General features: G+C 46.4%; 1 protein-coding gene across 2 annotated transcripts in view; it reads left to right on the top strand.

The window, feature by feature from the left end:
• The window catches only part of LOC144494816 (serine protease inhibitor Kazal-type 1-like), a 433,046-nt gene that overhangs the window by 5,323 nt on the left and 402,406 nt on the right, over window positions 1-25,317 (top strand). Inside the window, exons 2-3 of one of the 2 annotated variants that reach the window (XR_013498153.1) lie at window positions 14,596-14,708; window positions 21,962-23,428. The exons of the other annotated variant lie outside the window; for it this stretch is intronic. The gene's annotated coding sequence lies outside the window, so the exon portion shown is untranslated. Of the gene's footprint in view, window positions 1-14,595; window positions 14,709-21,961; window positions 23,429-25,317 lie in introns of those variants that run through there. 2 annotated transcript variants of the gene reach the window in all.

Here is a 25,317-nt window from a genome sequence, read left to right as displayed (position 1 = left end):
GGATTCGAATCCAGGCCCTCAGAACATTATCCTGGTTCTCTGGATTATCAGCCCAGCGATAACACAACTATGCCACCTGTCAGTCAGTTAGTTCTCTTGTAGTTCGCAGATTGAATGAACTATAATTTGAGTGTTTTATAAAAGATAGAAATTACTATACTCATAAAGTTTTGGGTTGAAATCCCAGTCCAGAGATTTGACCACATAGTCTTGGCTGGTGATTCGGTAGAATACTGAGGGGTTGCTAAGGGCTTTCTTTTAGATGAGACATTAAACCAAGACCCCATCTTCCCTCTCAAGTAGGTGCAAGAGACTATGGTGCTATTTGATGCAGGGAGAAATCTTGGCCAATATTTATTCAGCAATCAATATCTAAAAACAAGTTATCATAGAATCTGGTGCAGAAGAAGGCCATTTGGCCCATTGAATCCGCACCAACTCAGCATCTTACCCATGCCCACCCCCTTGTTCTATGCCCATTACCGCAAACATTTACCATGGCCAATCAACCTAACCCACACATCTTTGGACTGTGGGAGGAAACTGGAGCACCCGGAGGAAACCCACGCAGACACGAGGAGAATGTGCAAACTCCACACAGACAGTGACCCAAGGCTGGAATTGAACCCAGGTCCCTCGCACTGTGAGGCAGCAGTGCTACCCACTGTGCCACCCTGGACTGATATTTCACTGCAATTTGTGGAATGTTGGTATGCGCAAATTGGCTGCTGCGTCTTCAAGATTACAACAGTGGGGGGAGTTTTACCATTCAGTCTCTAAGGGCCGGATCCGGGCGTAATGCAGATCCGAGCCCAGAATCCTCTTTGCAGCGCGCCCATACGCTTTTTGCCGGCTCCGGTCCGATCCGTGCTGTGGGCGGGGCTTAGCGCTGCCGGACCAATCGGAGCTCTGAACTGCGCATGCGCAGTTCACAAAAACATCCGAAGCAGCGCGCCCGGGCGCGAAAGGGAAAAACAGCAGAGGGAGCAGAGAGGATGGACTTGGGAGAATCTTGCAAACTGAAAATAATGTAGCATCTTCTTTGTGCTGCCTAATTATCTATGGAAAAGGTAATTAAACTACAGTGATCTAGTGAGCAATTAGTGACCTGTATAATACATTTGTGGTCTGTAACTGGATTGTTGATGCTCAAATGTTCAGAGTCATGTGGTGAACTTGGAAGAATTGTTCCCGTGGTGGAACTTGGTTGGAAATAAGATTCAAGGAGATTACTAAATCTTGTTTTCATCTGAACATTGCACAGAATTAGAGGAATCCCCTTTGGAAGATAATGTCAAAATTATAATCGCAGGAACTAAAAACCTGACAGTCAAATATTTGGGAAAATATTTCAAAATATATGTCCCCCCATCCATATTTTGAAATATTTTCCCAAATATTTGACTGTCAGGTTTTTAGTTCCTGAGATTATAATTTTGACATTATCTTCCAAAAGGGAATTCCTCTAATTCTGTGCAATGTTCAGATGAAAATGGGGGGGGGTCTGCTGAGGGGGGCCTGCCTTCCAGGGGGGTCTGATCCGGGGGGGGGGTCTGCCGGGGTGGTTAGCGGGGGGGTCTGCGAAGTATGGTCGAGGAGGATGGTGACTTCACAAGGGCAGAGAGGGCTTCGGAGGTTCCTCTGCAGAATAGAAATCCGCTTCGGACTTTTATTCTGCAGGTCGCTAAAAGCGCGGATGCGGAATGGGCCAGAAGACGGTAAAGTGGGATTTGGCGGTAGGGTTGGGCGCACGGTTCATTAAGTCGATTTAAATGCATGCAAATGCATTTAAATCGTCGGGCCGCCCAATCGGGTGTCGGTAAAGCCGCGATCTGCTTGGATTCTGGTGCAGATCGCGTTAAAGGCCCGACACCCGACTTTATCGCGATTTCGCACCCGTTTTTGGTAAAATCGGGCCCAGTGACTGCACTTCAAAAATTCTTCATAAGTTGTGAGTTGCTTTGGGAGATTTTGAATCCTACTCCAAAGTTTAATCTTCCTCTCAATCTTAGATATAGGAGGCGATTTTACCATTTTTATTCAAAGTGCGGGGTGGACTTGAAACTGGGAGAGTTTCAGATCCAACTTTTAGGCCCGTTTTTAGTCCCCCCCAATACGCACTCTGCATGCAAAATTTTGAGCATGTTAGATTCTTGCTGCAGAAGCCGGTGGGTGGGGTTTAGTGCACCCAAAAGCCTGCAGAGGGAGGTATTGCGTGTGTGTAGACCTCCAATGCTGCACATGCACATTAGGAGTGGCAGGGGCAGACAAAGAGAGAGCTGTCAGGCCCCTGCTACTGCAGGCGGCCTGAAGCAGCACCTCCCCCCACCCCCCCACAATCACAGCCCCCGCTGATCCCCACCGCCCAGACTGATCGTGGACCCCCCTCCCCCACTGATCACAGGCCTGCCATCCTCCCCGCATCGATCACGGCAGAGTGGCAGCAGGCCCCCTCTCCCTCCATCTCCCCCCCCCCCACCGATCCCTGCAGAATGGCAGAGGGTCCCCTCTCCCTCCCTCCCCCACACAAATTCCTGCGAGTGGCAGCGGGCCCCCTCCCACCATTAACCCCTCCCATTATTAGATCCTCCCACCATTAGCCCCTCTCCCATTAGCCCCCATTAGTCCTTCTCCATTAGCTTTCCATTAGCCTTTCCTTGTAGGCCTCACCCCCAAAAGCCCCACCCCCACTGGCCCCACCCCATTGGCCCCTCCCTCCATTAGCCCCACCCCCTTTCACTGCCCAGTGGGCATTGCCCAGGTGCCAGTCTGTCACTGCCCAAGGGGCACCCCCCCCTCCCCCGGCCTCCCCAAAGGGCCTCAATGGTTTCCAGTTCCACCAGTGATGTCAAGTCGACTGTTCTCTGTACATGGAGAGCATGTCCATTCCTCGCCGGCGAGAACCTTTCCCCGAGAGGTCATGATGGGGGTGCTGAGCCTGAACAATTGAGCGCCGGGCTTGCTGAGCCGATGCTGCATGGTGGCACAGTGGTTAGCACTGCTGCCTCACAGTGCCAGGGACCCGGGTTCGATTCCCGGCTTGGGTCACTGTTTGTGCGGAGTTTGCACGTTCTCCCCGTGTCTGTGTGGGTTTCTTCCGGGTGCTCCAGTTTCCTCCCACAGTCTGAAAGACGTGCTGGTTAGGTGCATTGACCCGAGCAGGCACCGGAGTGAGGCAACTAGGGGAATTTCACAGTAACTTCATTGCAGTGTTAATGTAAGCCTAATGAATAAACTTTAGTTTTACTTTACCTCAGATGCAAATCATCATTCCAATAGATTTAAATATATTAACCTGCCTCTCGTCCATTTCCGGTGAGAAGCTGACCACGTCAGATATCCGCTCAGCGCTTTACGGCCCACTTTACCACCGTGTTGCACCCGAAAGCGGGCACCACGCGATGGTAAAATCGCCCCCATAGGATCACCTTTCAAAACACTGAACCTTCGTTGACTTTAAAGGCAGGCTTTTCAGCCAATAAAATACCCACAATGTAAATCACTGTCACATTTTTGTGCATCCAATATTGTCAGTAAACTTGTATTTGCCCCCAGTCCAATGAGTCTGGATAATGAACTCGTTTCCAATGGAGAAAGTCAGTTTCAGATCATAGAACAATAATAATTTGCCTTTTTACAGCATTTTTATCATAGAAAAATATCCCAAGGAGCTTCACAGAAGCCTAATCAAACAAATATCCACATCGAGCAAAAGAAGGAAATATTAGGAGAATGATTATAATCTTGATCAAAAGAGATAGGTACTAAGAGTGGAAATGAGAGAGTAATGGAAAGGTTTAGGTTGTCAATTCCAGAACTTTATATCTAGATATCTGACACACAGCACCATTTGTGGGAAAAAGAGGATGGGTGGTGTGTGGGAGTCCAGCATTGGAGGAATACAGAATTTTTGTTATGTTGTTTAGCTGGAGGTGAATGCAGAGATAGGAATGAGTGAGGAGACAGGGGCGTTTCAACATGAGAATGTTAAACTGAAACACCGATTAAGCAGGAGCCAATGTAGACCAACGTTCAGACGGTAATGAATATAAAGGGTCTGGTGTGGAGTAGGATAGGAATAAAGTTTGGGTGATATCAGAAGGTGAAGGAAGTGAATCCAAGTCATTCAGTCTAGAAGTAACCAGGTCATGGATGAGGGTTCCAGCAGCAGATGAGCTGAGGTAGGGCAGAGTGGAGATGTTACAATGTGATTGTCAGCTATATCATATTGCCAATCCATGGGTCCATTGAGATATTGCCCTGTGTGTTTATAGATTTCTATTTTCAAACTCAATCACTTTGAAAATAATATTACAATTACCTCAGTGGTGTGGATATCAATGGCCAATGGTAGATTGCCATCAATTGCATAATCCAGGTCTTCATGAAAAGAGATGTGTTATTAAAATTGCTTTCCAAGTAAAAACACAGCATTGGCTGAAAGTTGTTCAGTCAGGCACCATATCTAGTTGGCGCTGGTAGTCGGGAGCATGGGGGTCAGAAGGCACATGGTCACTCATGATTCCTCACTCTGGGCATCAAGCGGCGTTGAAGCCACAGGATGAGGCTTTCACCCTGGGGAATGAAGGGGAAATGGGGATTCAATCCACTCGCTGCTCTCTCTATATGAAAGCAGTTGTTCAGAGAATAACAAAGAGATGAAGCTGCCGCCAAGCCAGACAGTAAACAAGAAAAAATAACAAAATGTTGGGTTAAAGTTAATTGTTATTCAAGTGTAAAAGTGAAAGTCAGATTAAATACGTTGTTTGGAATATTTTATCATATCATTGTTCAGATACAGCTAAAGAATGGAAACGTGTTGTGTTTGCGTGATGTTATTAACCAGTGCAGTAACTCTTTCTCTTTCCACCATTTTGATCATTACAGTTGCAAACATGGACAGAGGAATGGAGGTAGGAAGCATATATTTCACCTTCCAATTTAAAGCATTTATGTTTTAGAATGCATTTTTTAAACTGTGATTTAGATTTTATGTGCCCTTCTGGCAGTGGTAGAGGGGCACATAAGCACAGCACTTTCCTCCCTACCCTCGTCTTGGAGTCCAAGATGCCAGGTCGATGTGTCACTGCCAGGATGCCAGTGGACAGTGCAAGGTTGGGGTCCCCTCAGGGGCCCCACTTTAAAATGTCTCTCTTGGCGGGGGGTGGGGTTGAGGCCTCTGGCTGGGTAAGGGGCTGTCGGGTCTTCCTCATGCCTGTGTAGTAAAGTAAAGTAGAGTTTATTTATTGGTCACAAGTAAGGCTTACATTAACACTGCAATGCAGTTACTGTGAAATTCCCCTAGTCGCCCGGCGCCTGTTCGTGTCAATGCACCTAACCTAGTGTGGGGGGTGGATGGGTGACCTGTTCTTTCAGTGGTGGTGGGAGGATGCCCCTCTGTGCTGAGGGGTTGGGGGTTCTCCCCTTGTCAGTGGGGGTAGCCATGCGGAGGAGGACCTGTCTCTCAACGCTGAGATTGCAATGCCTTTTAAGAAAGGGTGTCCCGATCTCTGTAAAGCAGGGCTGGCCCGTGTCTTTAATGTTTCCAATGTTATAATCATAAAGGTGGGTGAATCCCACCTGACAGGCGCTACTAACATTCCGGTATTCCTGCTGGCTGGAATAGAGCGCAAACAGGAGAAACCCAGTCACTATATCTGACTTAGTAAATGAGAGGCATGTTGTGTTTCAATGGTTTGTTTTCAAAAATGTAAAAAATATAAATAATAAACTTAAACTTAATGTCACATTCACAAGTAACACTGTCACAGATATAAACCTACACTAACTTAAAATTCATTCAGTCCTGTACAAGGAAATGAAAGATTTTTCCACATCTGAGAATAGTTTACTTTCATAGAATCCCCACAGTGCAGAAGGAGGGCATTCACCAATCAAGTCTGTACCGACCACAAACCCACACAGTCCCTACCACCATAACCCCATGCATTTACCCCAGCTAGTCCCCCTGACACTAAGGGGCAATGTATCATGGCCAATGCACCTGACCCGCATATCTTTGGGGTGTTGGAGGAAACCGGAGCACCCGGAGGAAACCCACGCAGACACAGGGAGAATGTGCAAACTCCACACAGAGAGTGACCCAAGCCGGGAATCGAACTTAGGTCCCTGGCACTGTGGGGCAGCGGTGCTAACCACTGTGCCACCGTGCCGGTATGGAGGGACCAGGACAGGTTGTTGGTGATCTCGACACCTAAAAACTTGAAGCTTGAACTTGAACTTTGTAACATAATCGCTTGAGTATGGAGGAAGTTTCCTTTCACGAGCATGGTCCTGATATCTGAAATCAGGTGTAGTCTCACTTAACTGATGTTCTTCATCTGAGATTCCAGTGGCTGAATCCCACTGACTGCTTTGAAGAATGATGTATTTCCTGTGATGTAGACCACTCCCAGCCATCGAATCTCGAGAACACCTTCCCTCCTGCCTTTCTGAATTTCATGCATTTGCTTCTGTCCTCAATCACCATCATGTTTGTGTTGATCATTTGCTTTGCAGGGTAGCACAGGAAGCACATATGTACAGTGTGTGCAAAGGTGAGTATAGCTGGAGGCTTTGTGTGAGGAACGATCATCCTCAACACCGGTGCCCCACAAGGCTGTGTCCTCAGCCCCCCTGCTACACTCCTTGTACACCTGTGACTGAGGGGCCAAATTCCCCTCCAATTCGATTTTCAAGTTTGCTGATGACACCACTGTAGGGGGTCAGATCTCAAACAATGGTGAGACAGAGTACAGGAATGAGATAGAGAATCTGGTGAACTGGCGCGGCGACAATAATCTCTCCCTCAATGTCAACAAAACAAAGGAGATTGTCATCGACTTCAGGAAGCGTATTGGAGAACATGGCCCTGTCTACATCAACGGGGATGAAGTAGAAATAGTCAAGAGTTTCAAGTTTTTAGGTGTCCAGATCACCAACAACCTGTCCTAGTCTCCCATGCCTACACTATAGTTAAGAAAGCTAACCAACACCATGTCAGCTGCGACTCTCACCCACTTTTACAGATGCACCATAGAAAGCATTCTTTCTGGTTGTATTGCATCTTGGTATGGCTCCTGCTCTGCCCAAGACCGCAAGGAACTACAAAAGGTTGTGAATGTAGCCCAATCCATCACGCAAACCAGCCTCTCATCCATTGACTCTGTCTGCACTTCCTGCTGCCTCGGCAAAGCAACCAGCATAATTAAGGACCCCACGCACCCCGGATATCCTGTCTTTCACCTTCTTCCATCGGGAAAAAAGTATAAAAGTCTGAGGTCACATACCAACCAACTCAAGAGCAGCTTCTTCCCTGCTGCCGTCAGACTTTTGAATGGACCTACCTCGTATTAAGTTGATCTTTCTCTACACCCTAGCTCTGACTGTAACACTGCATTCTGCACTCTCTCCTTTCCTTCTCTATGAACGGTATGTTTTGTCTGTATAGCGTGCAAGAAGCAATACTTTTCACTGTATGCTAATACGTGTGACAATAATAAATCAAATTAAATCAAGGGAATTGCTCTGTAACTGTGAAGGGAGCAATACAACTCTTGCTTCCGTGACTAGCTCTCAGCTGACTACTTTATTCAGGCTATGCATCAACCTCTTGGCTTTTCCATCCACCCTTGGCCAAGTGGGGTGTGATTTTTCACTGAGTGATATCCAGCTGTTTCACAAATTTGCTCAACTCATCACTGCGGAATGGGAGCCCCTGTCACTCTCCATTGTTTGCAGGGCTCTAAACAAAGCAAAAATCTGGTCAACTTTGGAATGAATGCTTTCACTGAAATAGACACGACTCTTTCTACAACTCAAAGCTACTGTAATGGTCAGTGACAACAGCTGATCAGTGTGAAAGTCTGGGAAATCACCACTAACTTCAATTCATGGTCCTGTAGGTAGCTTAGATATGTTGATACGATCATGAAGGTTTGACATTATGGTTGCTTGACCTGGTAAACACTGATTTTGTGCTCTTCCATGCATTCAATTCCTGGGATTCATAACTTTTCCCAAAAGCGTTGTTTGATTATCATGGAATCATAGAATCCCTACAGTGCCAAAGGAGGCCATTCAACCCATCAAGTCTGCACCGACCACAATTCCACCCAGGCCCTATCCCCATAACCCCATGCATTTTAGCTTGCTAATCCCCCTGACACTAAGGGACAATTTAGCATGGCCAGTCTACCTAAACTGCACATCTTTGAACTGTGGGAGTAAACCGGAGCACCCGGAGGAAACCCACAGACAGTGACCCAAGCCCGGAATCGAACTCAGATCCCTGGTGCTGTGAGACAGCAGTGCTAACCACTGTGCCACCGTGCCTCCTGGTAACTTTCATGTAATTTATGAACAATACATTGAGAGAATGATTGTAGAATAACAGTAAAAATGCCACAAAACACAAGCTCAGATGTGACTGTAACTGTGAACATTGTGATGGCTTTGTATTGTATATGTGATTTTGTTTGTAAGCGCTCTCTCTATCACATCTTTCCAGTTTCATGATTGCATAACTGTCAAACATTGCTGCAACACTAATTTTGTTTTGCTTTAATGTCAGCTAGTTTTAGCAATTGCAGCATTGCACTTAGGCTTATGTAGTTAAGATGCTGTTCAGCAACCTTTTCTTCACCACTAGTGGGACTGACTGTCAGTGAAGGATGTCATGAAAGATAGCAGCTGATTTTTGACATGGAATTCACACTCTGGACTTTGCATAATTAACTCTTTATTTGAGTAGGTGGTATGTGGATTGTCCAACAAGCTTACTAATGGTCTATGATAACTTATTACTTCAAAACCACTTCCACACAAGTGGAGATAAGTGTCAGATAGAATCATAGAATCCTACAGTATAGAAGGAGGCCATTCGGCCCATCGAGTCTGCTCCAACCACAATCCCACCCAGGCTCTATCCCCGTAACCCTATGCATTTACCCTAGTTAGTCCTCCTGACACTAAGGGGCAATTTAGCATGGGCAATCCACCTAACCCGCACGTGTTTGGACTGTGGGAGGAAACTGGAGCACCCGGTGAAAACCCACGCAGACATGGGGAGAATGTGCAAACTCCACACAGACAGTGACCCAAGCTGGGAATCGAACCCGGGTCCCTGGTGCTGTCCCATGTGATTGAGTGTGTTTCTCTCTTTGCCTCCAAATAACATTGCTCTATGGGTGTTAGCGACCAACTTGCTATAGCAGTGTTTGAGAAGCACCTGCCTTCTCTTTCTGCATGTGAACTGCAGCTAAACTGAACTTGCATTCACAGCTAACTGGCTGGTTTTCTCAGAGTCCGGGTAGCCATTTGTGCAACTTGTTGACAACTGTTGTTTGATTGGGTTTACAGCCAGTTTGGCAATTTAGCCCACTCTCACTTGATGGCCTCCTTTGTCAGATTGCATGGTGGAGATAGCGGTGGGGCACAGTCAATGTAGCAAAGTCAGGAATGAAGCAACTACAGTCTGAGTTGAACCCGAGCATCCTGTGGACTTCCAATACGGTTGTTAGATCTGTAGTGTTTGCAGCAGCTTTAACTTTCTGTGGATCAGGTGATACTCTTTCACTGTTGAACCCATGATTGAAGAATTAAATTTGGCTTTCATTGAATGTGAACGTATCTTTGTTCAAGACGAGGTTGCGTTCTCTAAGATGTTGTAAACATGCATGTTGACATGTCGCAAATTCATTTTCATAGCAACCATAGATGAGAATGTCATCACTAATATTCAGCATGCCTTCACGTTCTTGCCGTACAGACTGAACCATGTACTGAAGTACCTCAGCTGAGTTGACACCAAAGTTGAGCCTCTGGCGTCGAAAAAGTCCACCGTGAGTGGAGAACACTGTAATAAAGCTTGATTCTCTGCAAGTTGGATTTGATGATAGCCTGCATTGAGATCAGGCTTAGCAAAGTGTTTAGCATCATTCACTATCTGTATGATATTAGTTGACAGCATCATGTCTTTCTTGTTGTACGATTTTGTTTGGTCATTGCATTTCAACGCAGATTCGAATCTTGTTCTTGCCCTAGGGTTTCTTGATGACTTGTATGGGTGAGACGCCAGGGTATGCTCAGCCACAACTTTCTCAAATTATGTCAAGGTCAAGTGAGCACTAAGGTCCTTCTCTGTATCTTTTCTGACATGAAATAGTATTTGACTATGGTGATGTGTACATAGAACATAGAACATAGAAAAACTACAGCACAAACAGGCCCTTCGGCCCACAAGTTGTGCCGAACACATCCCTACCTTCTAGACCTACCTATAACCCTCCATCCTATTAAGCTCCATGTACTCATCCAGGAGTCTCTTAAAAGACCCGATTGAGTTCGCCTCCACCACCACTGACGGCAGCCGATTCCACTTGCCCACCACCCTCTGTGTGAAAAACTTACCCCTAACATCTCCCCTGTACCTACCCCCCAGTAAGAAGTTTAACAACACCAGGTTAAAGTCCAACAGGTTTATTTGGTAGCAAAAGCCACACAAGCTTTCGGAGCTCCAAGCCCCTTCTTCAGGTGAGTGGGAATTCTGTTCACAAACAGAGTTTATAAAGACACAAACTCAATTTACATGAATAATGGTTGGAATGCGAATACTTACAACTAATCAAGTCTTTAAAAAACAAAACAATGTGAGTGGAGAGAGCATCAAGACAGGCTAAAAAGATGTGTATTGTCTCCAGACAAGACAGCCAGTGAAACTCTGCAGGTCCAGGCAACTGTGGGGGCTACAAATAGTGTGACATGAACCCAATATCCCGGTTGAGGCCGTCCTCATGTGTGCAGAACTTGGCTATCAGTTTCTGCTCAGCGACTCTGCGCTGTCGTGTGTCGCGAAGGCCGCCTTGGAAAACGCTTACCCGAATATCAGAGGCCGAATGCTCGTGACCGCTGAAGTGCTCCCCAACAGGAAGAGAACAGTCTTGCCTGGTGATTGTCGAGCGGTGTTCATTCATCCGTTGTCGCAGCGTCTGCATAGTTCCCCCAATGTACCTGTTGTTCTTGCAATGTAACTTGCAATGTACAATGTAACTGTTGTTAAACTTCTTACTGTGTTTACCCCAGTCCAACGCCGGCATCTCCACATCATGACTACCACCTACCCCCCAGCACATGGGAGCACATTAGGGTCTACATGCAGCTTGCATGTAACACTTTTCAGTTTGCTGATAGCAGTGAAGCAGTCAGCATACAACTCAAGAGTGTGGCTAGTCTGCATAGGAACTGCATGAGAATACAACCATTTAACAATCTGTCACTATGTGGAAATTGAGAAGCCTGTCGTTTTCTCTCGATATAACATAGAATTCAGAATTTGTTGTGGCGTCTAAATGAGATTGACTGGTTTCCGAAAGTGAGACAGTCCTGAACAACATGTCTCCCATGACATTGACTGATGTACCTGTTTCTACGAGAGCATCTATACAAATAAATATGTAGATACATATGGATACAAAATTGGTTCAGTTGCAGGAAACAGAAGGTAATTTTTGACGGGTGTTTTTTGAGATGGAAAGCTGTTTCGAGTGGGGTTCTGCAGCATCAGCACTAGGTCTCCTGTTTTTTGTGATATATATGAATGATTTCAACATTAATGTAGGGGGTATGCAGACAACACAAAATAGCAGTAACCTGCAGGAAGGTATTAATGTACTGGTCAGATGGGCAGGAAAATGACAAATGGAATCCAACCTGGAAAAGTGTGAGATTATGTATTTGGGGAGGTCAAACAAGATAAAGAAATTCACAATGGAAAAAAGTTGTGAGGTGTAGAAAAAGTGAAGGACTTTTGTACAAAATTGTGAAGAGCCTGAATAGGGTGGATAGGAAGGGCTTGTTTACTTTAGCGGAGAGATCAGTGACTTTGGAGCATAGCTTTAAAGTAAAATCAGAAAATGGTGAAAAATGGTAAAAGTTCAACAGGTCTGGCAGCATCTATGGAGAGAGAGTAGGTATGATTCTGCTTTAGATTGGTAGAAAGATTAGAGGATTCACCCAGAGGATGGTAGAGATCTGGAACTTATTGCCTGAAAGGGCAGCAGAGGCAGAAACCCTCAGCTGAATGGAAAGGTGTCTGGGGATGTACCTGCTATGCCACTCCCTGCAGAGTTCCAGACCAGGTGCTGGAGAGTGGGATTAGGCTGAGTGCCTCATTTCCAGCTGGTCAAGTGACCTCTTTCTGTGATTCTATCAACTTCCAAGCAGCCAGTGTGGCTCACAGTCACATGTGGCTGGTTACTGTGTCCAAAAGAGGGCACAAAAAGTATATTGTGGGCCGTTCACCTCGACATTACTGCGTATTCTCACCCTTTCACTGTGGTGCATGTATGTGGAACCCTTATGTTGCCATTGGTCTCACTAGGCGAGGTTGCTGATGAGTGGTAAGCAGGAGCAAAGTTGAGTTTTCCACAAGCTTTACACTCTTTGCCAGCAACTGGACTTTCTGTTGTGGTGTGGTAAGCACTGCCAATTTGGACAATCCATAATTGTATTTGTGAGACTGCTGTTGCTGCTTTTCAGGTGGTCTCCTGACACATGAGGGACCAACAGTGTTCACAGGAGTTGAAGTTGGAGTGTGGCAATTTACTGTTGGCAGCATCAACTTCTGTAGCTTTTGTCTCATTGGTGGCGCGGTGGCACAGTGGTTAGCACTGCTGCCTCACAGCTCCAAGGATCTGGGTTCAATTCTCGGCTTGGGTCACAGTCTGTGTGGAGTCTGCATGTTTTCCCTGTGTCTGGGTGGGTTTCCTCCGGGTGCTCCAGTTTCCTCCCACAGTCCAAAAGATGTGCTGGTTAGGTGCATTGGCCATGCTGAATTCTCCCTCAGTGTACCCGAACAGGCACCAGAGTATGGCGACTAGGGGATTTTCACAGTAACTTCATTGCATTAAGTCTACTTGTGACTCTAATAAATAAACTTTAAACCTTTGTTTCGTAGGTTGATAGACAATTGTTTATCTTGGGTATGAAAGTGCATTTTTAACCGAACCAGAGTCATTTTGCCTGAATGAAAGTGAGTCAAAAATATCTTCCAATTTCTCACCTCCATAATGGAGAAGTAAAGTCTTCCTCTTGACATCTATGCTTGCAAAACCTGCCATTGCACCTTCAAAATGTCATGGTCACTTCTGCCACTGTGGGAAAACAGGTGATGGTTCAGAGTGCTCATCAAAAAGTGATAGATTCGGCATCTAAAACACCACCTCGATCAGCGGTGCAGTGATGGTGTTTAATCAAGGATCCAGGATTGCACTCCTGTCCAAGGAAACTTTTCTGTTAGGATCCAAAATATATTTTTTTGGAGTTTGAATGGTAATTTTTGTGAGATCAGTGTGTGTGTACTCTGTGCAGGCCTCTGCGTTGCTAACCCTGAGCTGGAGCTGTGTGAGTCTAACAACAGACTATAGTAGAAGTGGGCAGCCTCCAGCCCCGGGGCCTCATGAAGCCCATCTGGGTTCAGAGGGCGGCCCTGGAGACATTTTGTTGATTGTTGCCCACGCTCAGTGTCGCCAAATTCTGCTGATTTCCGTCCGTGTAGTTTTTTTTTCCTACTTGTCTGACTGAAGGGATCCGCACGTAAGGCAAGGGTAAGTGAGGTGAGGTGCATGCTGGTTGCACACATTGACTGTGAGAGCCGTGTGCTCCCTCTGTGTCCAAAGTGCAAATATTTATTTTGTTTTACCATTTGAAGTTGATCATAGTTCTTTTAATTAATGATCACGCATTTTCTATAATTCAATATGAAATATTCAGTGTGTATTAAATGCATTTAACCATATTCATGGTTAGTGAACAAGCCTGACTTCAATCTTGTGGCCCACTCACTAACCTAGATTGCCATCATTGGGCTCGACATGTTCACCAAATCCCTAATATAAAATGCAGTCTCCACAAAGTTGACCTTCCAGAAGGAGCTGAAAGTATTGTTTTATAATTTTACCAGCCTCATTGCCATGGTAAAGGTTTTGGAAAGGAAACATTAAAGAACGGGCGGCACAGTAGCACAGTGGTTAGCACTGCTGCTTCACAGCTCCAGGGACCTGGGTTCGATTCCCGGCTCGGGTCACTGTCTGTGTGGAGTTTGCACATTCTCCTCGTGTCTGCGTGGGTTTCCTCCGGGTGCTCCGGTTTCCTCCCACAGTCCAAAGATGTGTGGGTTAGGTTGACTGGCCATGCAAAAATTGCCCCTTAGTGTCCTGAGATGTGTAGGTTAGAGGGATTAGCGGGTAAAAAGGGATATGGGGGTAGGGCCTGGGTGGGGTTGTGGTCGGTGCAGACTCGATGGGCCGAATGGCTTCTTCCTGCACTGTAGGGATTCTATGATTCTATGAACAGTAAGAAACATTCAGAAACAGAACTGCATGTGCTGTTAAAGCGATGGATGCCTTTAATCTTCTGTTACTCCCTCTGGTGGTGCATGCATCTTAAGCCAATACCTCTGTTTCACTCTCCATTCTGGACTGCTTGTTATTCACATTTCACTATCAATTCTAGAACACCTGTGCTTCCCGTCCTTTTCAGAACAATGTTGATGTGAAAGTATTCAATAGTCACCAATAACTCTGTTTGATGTTACAGCCGCATTGTACAACCAGCCACATTGGAGGAAGGTGCACCCAAAACTACCTTCCAGTCTGTGGAACTGACGGCATTACGTATAGCAATGAATGCACACTGTGTGCAAAACGATGGTACGGCCACATTCTTACTGCCCTACTCGAACAAAATAGACACTTGCTGCCCTCGAATGACTGGGGTTTTACAAAATGGGATCATTCTTAACGGTACAAACAAATCTGGGCATAAACTATGAAATGAATTACCTCTGGTGATATTTATTTCATTGGGTAACCTGATTATTCCAAGCAATTACAATCAATGCCTTTCAATGTGTGGGTTTCCTCCGGGTGCTCCGGTTTCCTCCCACAGTCCCAAAGACATGCTGGTGAGGTGCATTGGCCATGCTAAATTCCCCCTCAGTGTACCCGAACAGGCGCCAGAGTGTGGCGGCTTGGGGATTTTCACAGTAACTTCATTGCACTGTTAATATAAGCCTACCTATGACACTAATAAATAAACTTTAAAACTTTAAACAATGACTTTGGATTCAGCAGCTGTGTAGGTTGGTTGTGTCTTGTACAAGAGGTCAGTCCTAAATAAAACCAAAGATCATTTTTTAAAATGACAGCATAGTTCAGTAGGCAGAAATCTTGCCTCTAAATCGGAAAGTAGTGGGTTCAAAGACCTACTCAATTATATAATCTACTCTGACACTTCATTGTTGTGATGGTGGAAGCTAACATCGGAACCTACAGCAGGATCATTAAAGGTAGGCTGGGATTCTCCCAAAACAATTCTACGTCACCAACATGTGGGAAAATGGGAGTAAATCCCGCTGCTTTTTTAGTGTGATTTCCAGAATGAATCTTCCACACTCTGAGCATCACAGAGTGTCCGAGCAGAATTCACTCTGGAAATCAGGGGGCGGGGCCTATTCCCACTGAGAGGCCGGCAGCATAGCAGTAAGTGGGCCATTGTGCATGCGCCGATCTGTCAGCTTGGAGATCGGCGCATCTGCAGTGGCCCCGAATAGCTGGCCTCCCAATTGCTGGCCAGCCCTGCGACTCCCTATTTCTGGCATTCTGAACCCCCCACCCCACAATCACTGGCCTCCCAGACCTTCCTGGGCCAGCCCGTATGTCCCCCCCACCCTCAGCCAGCCCCAATCCCCCCCGACAATCCTGAGCTCCCCTGCGGACAGTCCCGCCCTCCCCCCGCCCCGATCACGTCCTCCCTCCCTCTGCCACTGATCCTCTTGCAGAGTAGCAGAGGGGGCCTCCCACCGATCGCCCCAATAGGCCCCACCCAAATCGGCCCCATCCCCTTGGCACTGCCCCGTGCACGGTGGGCAGTGCCAAGATGCCCTCCTGGGCAGTGTTGGTTTACACTTGGACAGTGTCAGGGAGCCAAGCTGGCACTCCCCAAGGGGCAACCCCCTTACCCATGACCCCCTCGGGGAGACCTCAATTACCTCTCTTCCCTCCAGTGGGATCGGGCTGCCTGTTCCACATTAGTGGGGAGCAGGAATGAACCCTGCTGGAGTGAACCACTCCTGGCGGGAGGAGAGATGCTAGTGGGCCCAGAGAACTCAGTGCCAGGCCTACTAATTGAATGCAAATGGGGATTTCCATATTGTAATCAGCTCCGTGTTGAGTTCCAGTGCAGAGCTGATTACGCTGGAAATCTTGGTCTTGGAGACTCACGGAAGCCATGACGCCCAGTGGGAAGCTCACAAAACAGCCCCCGTTGATAGTGCAGCAGGCTGGGAGAATCGCCCCTGCAATCTCCTTTTTCCTAATTATTCCAGGAACTTTAGAGTTTAACAAGTCATGTTTTGATAAATGCCCATCTACCGGATTGTCTTTGTAGTTCAAAGGCTTTCCTTACAGCGAGTGCTGAAAGGAAAGTGCCAACAACTTGCATTTATGTAGCTTGTTAAACACAGTAACGTGTTCCAAAGTGCTTCAGAGAAGCATTAATAGGCCTGATTTTAACACCAAACAACACATGGAGATAGCAAGACAGGTGATTAAAAACTTGTTCAAACAGCTAGATATTGAGGAACATCTTAAAGGAGGAGAGAGATGGGAGAGAGGCCGAGAGTTTAGGGAGGGAATTCCAAAGATTGGGATCTAGACAGTTGAATGCACAGCCACCAATGATGGAGGAAAGAATCCCAGAAACAGATACAGGGATCATTTGAGGTTAATGGTGGAATGTCACAAAAGTCCATGCTGAGGTGTCAATTATTTACAATCTATATTAATAACTTGGATGAAGAGATCAACTGTATCATAGCCAAATTTGCTGATGATACAGAGATAGGTATCATAGAATCATAGAAACCCTACAGTGCAGAAAGAGGCCATCTGGCCCATCGAATCTGCACCAACCACAATCCCACCCAAGCCCTACCCCCATATCCCCACACATTTTACCTGCTAATCCTTCTAACCTACGCATCTCAGGACACTAAGGGGCAATTTTAGAAACATAGAAACATAGAAACCCTACAGTGCAGAAAGAGGCCATTTGGCCCATCGAGTCTGCACCGACCACAATCCCACCCAGGCCCTACCCCCTTATCCCTACATATTTACCTGCTAATCCCTCTAACCTACGCATCTAAGGACACTAAAGGGCAATTTTAGCATGGCCAATCAACCTAACCCGCACATCTTTGGACTGTGGGAGGAAACCGGAGTACCTGGAGGAAACCCACGCAGACAGGAGGAGAATGTGCAAACTCCACACAGAAGTGACCCAAGCCGGGAATCGAACCTAGGTCCCTGGAGCTGTGAAGCAGCAGTGCTAACCACTGTGCTACCGTGCCGCCCTTAGTATGGCCAATCAACCTAACCCGCACATCTTTGGACTGTGGGAGGAAACCGGAGTATCCAGAGGAAACCCATGCAGACACGAGGAGAATGTGCAAATTATTCACAGACAGTAACCCAAGCCGGGAATCGAACTCAGGTTCCTGGAGCTGTGAAGCAGCAGTGCTAACCACTGTGCTACTGTGCCGCCCAGGTAGGAAAGTAAATTATGAGGAGGGTATAAAGCAGAATATTTTTTAAACAGAGAGAAACCATACTATGCTGCAATACAAAGGGTGTCCCTGCACATACATTACAAAAACTGTACAGCAAGCAATTAAGAGGAAAAATTGAATATTAGTCTCATTGCAACGGGGAATGAAATATAAAAATAGGGAAGTATAGGGCACTCGTGAGGCCGCAACTGGACTATCGTGCAAAGTTTTGGTCTCCTTGTTTAAGAAGGGATATATTTGCATTAGAAGCAGTTCAACGAAGATTCAATTGGCTGATCCTCTGGATGAAGGATTGTCTTATGAGGAAGGGCTGCACAGGTTGGGCCTATATTCATTGGAGTTTGGAAGAAAGAGAGTTGATCTGATTGAAACATATAGGATTCTGAGAGGACTCAACTGGGTGAATGCTGAGAAGACATTTCCCCTTGTGGGAGAGTCTAGAACAAGGCATGGTGACACAATGGTGAGCACTGCTGCCTCACAGTGCCAGGGACCCGAGTTCAATTCTGGCTTTGGGCCACTGTCTGTGTGGAGTTTGCACAATTCTCCCCATGTCTGCGTGGGTTTCCTCTGGGTGCTCCGATTTCCTCCCACATTCCAAAATGTGCGGGTTAGGTTGATTGGCCATGCTAAAATTGCCCCTTAGTGTTAGGGGGATGTCAGGGGATTAGTAGGATAAATATGTGGGGTTATGGGGATAGGGCCTGGGTGGGATTGCTGTCGGTGCAGGCTCGATGGACAGAATGGCCTCCTTCTGCACTGTAGGGTTCTATGATTCTATGAAAGGACACAGTTTAAAAATAAGGGCTGGTATTCTCCCAAAAAAATTCGAAGTGTCGAATCCGTGTAAAAATTGGAGTAAATCCCACGGCATTCTCAAAATGAATCTCCCATGTTCTGTGCAGTGCAGAGTGCACTCACGAGAATTACGCTACAAAGCTCGGGGTGAGGCCTATTCTCGTTGGAGAGGCCGGCAGCATAGCGCTGAGTGGGCCAATGCACAGAATATCTTAGCCTGGCCCTCCTCCCTGCTCTATCCCTGTATCCCCACACATTAACCTCGGCTAATCCATCTAACCTACACATCTCTGGAGTGTGGGAGAAAACCGGAGCACCCGGAGGAAACCCACACAAACACAGGGTGAACATGCAAACCCCTCACAGTCACCCGAGGCTGGAACTGTACCCTGGTCCCTGGCGCTGTGTGGCAGCAGTGCTAACCACTGTGCCACCGTGCCGCCTGGTCAGAGAGAGGAATGAATATCCAGGGTGTTGAATTGTTGATAGAAGCTGAAGACAGTGATTTCAGTCTCAGATATTTAATTGAAGAAGATTTCTGCTCATAAAACACTGGATGTCAGCCGAGCACTGAACATATCAGAGGCCGCGTTGGGGGTTGAGTGTTTGAGAAAGGTAGCGGTGAGATAGCGCTGGGTGTAGTCTGGGTGTTGAGTTTGACCTGGTTTCAGATGATGTTGCCAAGAAGCAGCGTGTAGGTAAGAAATAGAAGAGAGTTCAGCTCCTTAGGGATCTACAAAGGGAAGAGTGAGGAAGAGGGAGGGAAAACGATTGCAGCAGATTCTGTGGCTACAACTTGATAAGAGTAGAACCAGGTGAGAGCTGTCCCATCCAGTTGGACAAGAAAGGAGAGGTGATGGGTGGGTGAAGGTGGTGCGGTAAACCAGATGAAAGGCTGCAGACAGCTGGAAAAAGATGAGGAGGGATAGTTACTACGGTCACAGAGCGTGCCATCTGTGATTTTGATAACGACCAGTGCCAGAGGTGGAAACCTGATTTCAAATATCCAAATATGGAGCTACGGGAAAGCTGGGACAGATGTAAGAGGTGACAACATATACAAGGGAATTGGAAAGGAAAAGCCATTGGGGATTCTATTTTACAGGGGCAGAGGAGCCAAGAATATTTTTATTTATGTTGACAGTATCGAGGAGAGGGAATTATTTACATCTAGCATGGGGGGCAGAATGGGAGCTGAGTGGTCAGCAGCTAGTGGGGAAAAGAAGCTACTTTAATGTAAAGTAGTCCTTTGTTGAGGAAAATTAGGAATTTTTATTTGCATAGCACTTCTAACTTTAACATAATCATAAAATCCCTATAGTGTAAAAGGAGGCCATTTTTATTAATGACTTAGAGGAGGGGGCTGAAGGGTGGATCAGTAAATTTGCTGATGACACCAAGATTGGTGGAGTAGTGGATGAGGTGGAGGGCTGTTGTAGGCTGCAAAGAGACATAGATAGGATGCAAAGCTGGGCTGAAAAATGGCAAATGGAGTTTAACCCTGATAAATGTGAGGTGATTCATTTTGGTAGGACTAATTTAAATGTGGATTACAGGGTCAAAGGTAGGGTTCTGAAGACTGTGGAGGAACAGAGAGATCTTGGGGTCCATATCCACAGATCTCAAAAGGTTGCCACTCAAGTGGATAGAGCTGTGAAGAAGGCCTATAGTGTGTTAGCTTTTATTAACAGGGGGTTGGAGCTTAAGAGCCGTGGGGTTATGCTGCAACTGTACAGGACCTTGGTGAGACCACATTTGGAATATTGTGTGCAGTTCTGGTCACCTCACTATAAGAAGGATGTGGAAGCGCTGGAAAGAGTGCAGAGGAGATTTACCAGGATGCTGCCTGGTTTGGAGGGTAAGTCTTATGAGGAAAGGTTGAGGGAGATAGGGCTGTTCTCTCTGGAGCGGAGGAGGCTGAGGGGATACTTAATAGAGGTTTATAAAATGATGAAGGGGATAGATAGAGTGAACGTTCAAAGACTATTTCCTCGGGTGGGTGGAGCTATTACAAGGGGGCATAACTATAGGGTTCGTGGTGGGAGATACAGGAAGGATATCAGAGGTAGGTTCTTTACGCAGAGAGTGGTTGGGGTGTGGAATGGACTGCCTGCAGTGATAGTGGAGTCAGACACTTTAGGAACATTTAAGCGGTTATTGGATAGGCACATGGAGCACACCAGGATGATAGGGAGTGGGATAGCTTGATCTTGGTTTCAGATAAAGCTCGGCACAACATCGTGGGCCGAAGGGCCTGTTCTGTGCTGTACTGTTCTATGTTCTATGTTCTATTTGGCCCATTGTGTCCGCACCAACCACAATCCTACCCAGGCTCTATCGCCCAAACTCAACCCCCCGTATTCACCCTGCTAATCCCCCTACCACCGAGGAACAATTTTGCATGGCCAATCCACCTACCTGCACATCTTTGGAGTGTGCGAGGAAACTGGAATACCCGGAGGAAAACACACACAGACACGGGGAGAATGTGCAAACTCCACACAGTCACCCAAGGCCAGAATCGAGCCTGTGTCCCTGGCACTGTGAGGCAGCAGTGCTAACCACTGTGTCACCATGCCTCCCCAGAGCAGTTGAAGCCAAAACCTGTATGCTTTCAGGAAGGAGTTAGATATATCTCTTGGACAAAGGTGATCAAGGGATATGGGCGGGGGGGGGGGGGGGGGGGGTGTGCGGGCAGGGAATGCTGGAATATGCTATTGAATTGGATGATTCGCCATGATCATAATGAATGGGTGAGGAGGTTAAAAGGGACGAATGGCCTACTCCTACTTATATTTCTGTGCATTCATTACATTTCCCTGCAGTTCCCTGGGGAGCCAGAAGCATCACCCAGACGGGAATTGAACCCTGGACCCTCAGGTTAAAAATCTGATGCTTTACTGACAGCTACCCAGGCCCAGCTAATGAAGGTTTTTCATAACCAATGGGTTATTTTAGATGTGTTGTCCTTGCTGTTATGTCAGCAAACTCAACAACCAAATAATATACAAGTTCCCCCAAACACCTCATTAAAAAACTGTTCTTGGGATGTGGGCGGGGCTACATTTATTGTCCGTTCCATCTTGCCCGGAGAAGGTTGTGGTGATGGATCCCTTCCTTCAGTGATTCTTTACACCTGGCTGTATACACAGTTTTACACATTACCTACAGCACAGAAAAGGCCCTTCATGTCTACAGGTCAATGCTGATGTTTCTGCTTGACACGAGCCTCCTCACAATGTACCTCACCTCGCACCACCAACATAGGATGGCATGAAAAATGAAGGAAATTGGGCAGGATGTAAAGTAGCATCCTGTACATACAACCCTTTATCTGTCCCAGTAATAAAGGTTAAAATAACCCCCACTGCGTTTGGTGGCCATTAGAGCACAGTAAAATAAGTGAGAGCTGCAGGAGTGTCCTACAACCTAGCAGCAAGGCTGTACTACAGGTAGATTCAACAACATTGTACACTGGCAATAACTCCCTCCATTCTAGACTGTGATTTTGCTGATGCTCTGCTGCTATTCCAGGCAAACCGGGATGAATATCCGGATCCAACAGAACGGAGAATGCGGGAGTAACAATAAAGGCAAATGAAGGCTTTCATCAAACCAGGATTTCTGCGATTCAGATTGACTTTGTTCTTTAAGAATCATTCAGCCTTTTGTGTGCAATTAATTAATTAATCCATTTTAAAATTGAGAAACAACAAACCATTTACAAACTGTCTTTAAAGAATTTTGGTTTAGTCACCAATAAGTCAGTTCTTTGACGAAATTACAATCTCAACATTGCTTATTGGAATTCCCTGTTTAAACAGTAACCTATTGTTGTGGGGTAAATCGAGATGGTCAGTACTGTCATAACTATAGACAATACAAAGCTCACAAGGCAGATACCTCTGTATAAAGACGTAACATTTATTCAAACCAAAAACACAACAAGCTGATGCTTGGAGATCACCAAAAGGGTTAAGTAGCTCTGAAATAGAGCAACAGAGGCTCTCTGATGAATCTGATATATACAATCAAAAACAGATCAATTATAGTTTTTCTTATCAATTATTCCTGCCTTAGATTAGTTTAAAATCAAATCATCTTCATCATATACAAATCAATAATAATAATTGTCATGTACTCCAGTCAATCGGCATTTACCATCCATAGAATCATAGAATTCCTACAGTGCAGAAAGAGGCCATTTGGTCCATCAAGTCTTCACCGACAACAATCCCACCCATGTCCTATCCCCGTAACCCCATGTATTTACCCCGCGAATCCCTCTAACCTACACATCCCAGGACACTAAGAGGCAATTTAGCATGGCCAATCAACCTAACCCGCACATCCAGAACTGGCTTGCCTGCAGAAGGCAGAGAGTGGTTGTAGATGGGTCTTTTTCTGAATGGAGGTCGGTCACCAGTGGAGTGCCCCAGGGATCTGTTCTGGGACCCTTGCTGTTTGTCATTTTCATAAATGACCTGGATGAGGAAGTGGAGGGATGGGTTGGTAAGTTAGCCGATGCCACGAAGGTTGGTGGTGTTGTGGATAGGTTGGAGGGATGTCAGAAGCTGCAGCGTGACATAGATAGGATGCAAGACTGGGTGGAGAAGTGGCAGATGGACTTCAACCCCCGGATAAATGTGCAGTGGTCCATTTTGGCAGGTCAAATGGGATGAAGGAGTATAATATCAAGGGTAAGACTCTTAGCAGTGTAGAGAATCAGAAGGACCTTGGGGTCTGGGTCCATAGGACTCTTAAATCGGCCTCGCAGGTAGAGGAGGTGGTTAAGAAGACGTATGGTGTGCTGGCCTTCATCAATCGAGGGATTGAGTTTAGGAGTCAGGAGATAATGATGCAGCTTTATAAGACCCTCGTCAGACCCCACTTGGAGTACTGTTCTGGTCGCCTCATTACAGGAGGGATGTGGAAATGATTGAAAGGGTGCAGAAAAGATTTACAAGGATGTTGCCTGGATTGGTTGGCATGCCTTATGAGGATAGGTTGAGGGAGCTCGGTCTTTTCTCCTTGGAGAGACAAAGGATGAGAGGTGACCTGATAGAGGTGTACAAGATGTTGAGAGGTATAGATCGGGTGGATTCTCGGAGGCTTTTTCCCAGGGCTGAAATGGCTGCTACGAGAGGACACAGGTTTAAGGTACTGGGGAGTAGGTACAGAGGAGATGTCAGGGGTAAGTTTTTCACTCAGAGGGTGGTGGGTGAGTGGAATCTGCTGCCATCAGTGACGGTGGAGGCAAACTCGATAGGGTCTTTTCAGAGACTTCTGGATGAGTACATGGGACTTAATAGGATTGAGGGTTATAGGTAAGCCTATATATAAGCCTAGGTAGGTAGAGGCATGACCGGCGCAACTTGTGGGGCGAAGGGCCTGTTTGTGCTGTATTTTTTCTATGTTCTATGTTCAATCTTTGGATTGTGGGAGGAAGCCGGAGCACCTGGAGGAAACCCACGCAGACACGGGGAGAATGTGTAAACTCCACACAGACAGTGACCCAAGCCAGGAATCAAACCCAGGTCCCTGGCACTGTGAGGCAGCAGTGTTAACCAATGTGCCACCATGCTGTCCACCATGCATTATGGTATTCTATTTGTCCATTAAATCCAGACGCTACCACCTATTCTGGCTAGGACTAACTTTCCATTGCTAAGTTACCTTGAATGCCTTCTGGAAAGGTCAGAGTGAATGTTCTCATGGGTTCATTTTTAGGTCACTGTTAAATTAGACAGCCATGCATTAGACCATAAGAGACCATAAGACATAGGAGCGGAAGTAAGGCCATTCGGCCCATCGAGTCCACTCCACCATTCAATCATGGTTGATTTCAACTCCATTTACCCGCTCTCTCCCCATAGCCCTTAATTCCTCGAGAAATCAAGAATTTATCCATTTCTGTCTTGAAGACGCTCAACGTCTCGGCCTCCACAGCCCTCTGTGGCAATGAATTCCACAGACCCACCACTCTCTGGCTGAAGAAATTTCTCCTCATCTCTGTTCTAAAGTGACTCCCTTTTATTCTAAGGCTGTGCCCCCGCGTCCTAGTCTCCCCTGTTAATGGAAACAACTTCCCTACGTCCATCCTATCTAAGCCGTTCATTATCTTGTAAGTTTCTATCAGATCTCCCCTCAACCTCCTAAACTCCAATGAATATAATCCCACGATCCTCAGACGTTCATCGTATGTCAGGCCTACCATTCCTGGGATCATCCGTGTGAATGTCCGCTGGACCCGCTCCAGTGCCAGTATGTCCTTCCTGAGGTGTGGGGCCCAAAATTGCTCACAGTACTCCAAATGGGGCCTAACCAGTGCTTTATAAAGCCTCAGAAGTACATCCCTGCTTTTGTATTCCAAGCCTCTTGAGATAAATGACAACATTACATTTGCTTTCTTAATTACGGACTCAACCTGCAAGTTTACCTTTAGAGAATCCTGGACTAGGACTCCCAAGTCCCTTTGCACTTTAGCATTATGAATTTTGTCACCGTTTAGAAAATAGTCCATGCCTCTATTCTTTTTTCCAAAGTGTACGACCTCGCACTTGCCCACGTTGAATTTCATCAGCCACTTCTTGGACCACTCTCCTAAACTGTCTAAATCTTTCTGCAGCCTCCCCACCTCCTCAATACTACCTGCCCCTCCACCTATCTTTGTATCATCGGCAAACTTGGCCAGAATGCTCCCAGTCCCGTCATCTAGATCGTTAATATATAAAGAGAACAGCTGTGGCCCCAACACTGAACCCTGCGGGACACCACTTGTCACCGGTTGCCATTCTGAGAAAGAACCTTTTATCCCAACTCTCTGCCTTCTGTCTGACAGCCAATCGTCAATCCATGTTAGTACCTTGCCTCGAATACCATGGGCCCTT

Source organism: Mustelus asterias, chromosome 6, assembly GCF_964213995.1.
Source record: "Mustelus asterias chromosome 6, sMusAst1.hap1.1, whole genome shotgun sequence".
Lineage (NCBI taxonomy): Eukaryota > Metazoa > Chordata > Chondrichthyes > Carcharhiniformes > Triakidae > Mustelus > Mustelus asterias.
Note: the sequence above shows the minus strand (reverse complement) of the source record. Positions and strands in the feature narration are given on the sequence as shown.